This window comes from Limulus polyphemus, unplaced genomic scaffold, assembly GCF_000517525.1.
Source record: "Limulus polyphemus unplaced genomic scaffold, Limulus_polyphemus-2.1.2 Scaffold3965, whole genome shotgun sequence".
Classification (NCBI taxonomy): domain Eukaryota; kingdom Metazoa; phylum Arthropoda; class Merostomata; order Xiphosura; family Limulidae; genus Limulus; species Limulus polyphemus.
The window spans coordinates 71,909-74,295 of NW_013669575.1; the positions used below are offsets into that span (position 1 = coordinate 71,909).

The 2,387-nt window shown below is 36.3% G+C and overlaps 1 protein-coding gene across 1 annotated transcript in view; it reads left to right on the forward strand.

The window, feature by feature from the left end:
- The window catches only part of LOC111088531, a 30,666-nt gene that overhangs the window by 2,591 nt on the left and 25,688 nt on the right, over positions 1-2,387 (forward strand). The gene's annotated exons all lie outside the window — the stretch shown is intronic.

Below are 2,387 nucleotides of genomic sequence, written 5' to 3' on the forward strand. Positions count from 1 at the left end.
GTCACGTGACCTCGCTGACTCAACAATATTTTATACAGGAGTTTTGGAATAAAATACGCTCGTAATTTTTTGTTGTTATTATTGTACAATAATTACCTTTATAGATTAGCAAATGTAACGAAATAATGTATTATTACAGGTCTTGTGATTTTTTTGAAACATACTGTTTCAATTACATATGTGTTATAAGTCGCTATCGATGAGCACCCTAAGTTTCAGGTAAAGAACTACTTACAGTCAGCTAAGTAAGATTTGTCCGGATATTGGTGCAAAGCCGCAGAAGGGATATTTGCGCTAGCTACCCTTGATTTTGAACTGATAGACCAGAGTGAAGGCAGCCTGTTAACATCAACTACAGTCAATTCTTGAGCTAGGATAATCGAATAGTGGGATTTGATTGTCACTTTTATAACGCGCCCAAGGCCTGAAAGTGTGGAGCTCGATTTCACAGCAATGAGACGCGAATCATCGGGTTCCCTGTCCTGCAGGGTAACTAATAGCCACACCAGCCAAGAATGAAGAGTCAAGTTTTACCATCTCATTGTGATGCTTCATCGCTCTTGATACCTTAAAGTAATTCACTTACTCGATGTTTATTATGCACATTCATCATACAGAATTTTTTTAGAATATAAAGTAAGCTGGCGCATAATACAAATTACTGTTTTTGTAGTAAAAGTAATGAGAAAACTTTACTTCAGGAAATTTGATAATTCAAGTAATAGCAAATGTTGCTGTGTCTTTATAAGATGAAAATATATTGTTTTATGTTGTAATATTTATTTAGTTGTTGGTTCTTCGTGCTTTGAATGTTAGCACAATGTGAGCTGTGGTGTTTTGTTTGACTTCTCTTGTTTGTGTATTAGTGTAAGTAGCAGTCAGCGCACGTACACATACATGCTAGGTGTAATAGAACAGGTTAAATCGTTGCTGCAAAAGAAAAACTATAATCCAAATTTTATTTCGTAAAATTGAACTTACTCCTCACATACGTGTGTGTGTGTTGTTGCCTCGTAAAATCAGACAAATGTGTATATTTTAAGCTCCATTCCGTGGAGATTCCTCTTTGATGTGTTTACAGTTTTGCGTAAATAGTTTCTGAAAACAGACATGCTCACGTTTAAGTGCTGTATGATCCTGTACTTGTATATGAGTGGCGTAAGGCTTAGTTATTTCTGGATAAGTTTTAAATGTCCAAATTAAGCATGTCGCAGACACTGTAAATTGACCCCTTTGAGTTGATTATGTAGGAATAACTTATGTTGATCAGAAACCACGTGCCTAACGCCCGATCAAACGATTAGCGCCAAACATTCTAGAATGTCTCATCCACGTAGACAGATTGGTGCTTAAAATGATGTTTACACTCTGAAAGTTCATTAGTCATGCCAAGATACAAGCATAAGAAATTTTGGAAGCTGTATGTTTCATCCTTTTCAGTACAGCACTGTTGACACGCATCTTGTTACAGGATGTGATTATTTCTGTGCAATGCTCAAGTTTTCATGATACCTCATTTATCGCTCAGTATTTAAATATGGCATGTTGAATTTGTTATCCAAGTAATTCGTAATTCAAATATGATTTAGATTAGCTTGCAGTTGTTTATTATTATTAATATTATGCACAGTTAATGCTTTACTTTTGTGTAAAAAAAACCAAAACAAAGAATCGTGCTTTACCTTCTATATGATTTATTAGTATTTCCTTGTTAAAGCTCAACTACAAGCGATAGACTAAATGAACTATTAATTTTTAAATTGAAGTTTACTGCAACTGTATGCTCGCGAAGCATCTATGGAACAGAATATTTGTATCTCACAAGTTGATTCATTAACTGGAATTACTGATCAAGCAACAAACTTGTTTTAAGTCTCACACAAGTTTACATTATTTATAACTCCGTTGAATCCTGGGTGTTTTGCTGCGGATCGAATAGTCCGGGATTCGAGACGTGATGTTGCTGAAGTCATTTCTCACTTTCAAATGTGAGAGCGTTATAAAAGTGACAGCCACTCCTGTTATTTGATTCAAAGACTAGACGAACAAAGCCTATGTGGCAGCGGGTACTACTGGTTCATTGCCTTTTATCAAGTCAGCAGTTAAAAATTACGGGTGGCGTTACTGAAGAATATTTATCCTATATTACTTCAGCTTGTAGCTGTGTATGTATGTAAGTCCAGCTAACTTCTTCCATAGTTCTGGAACTATCAGGGCCAGGTGGACTCGGGGGTGTCCTTATGGTGTCCCCCCCCCCCAATCCAAACATGGGATTCTAAAAGTCGGGGTGGGGGTCGAAAGTTAATCATAAAAATTTTGCAGAGGTTGTGGTCTGGAGAAGTGTTCCATTCATGTATAATTTAGACGGGTCTTTTTTTTATGTTTTG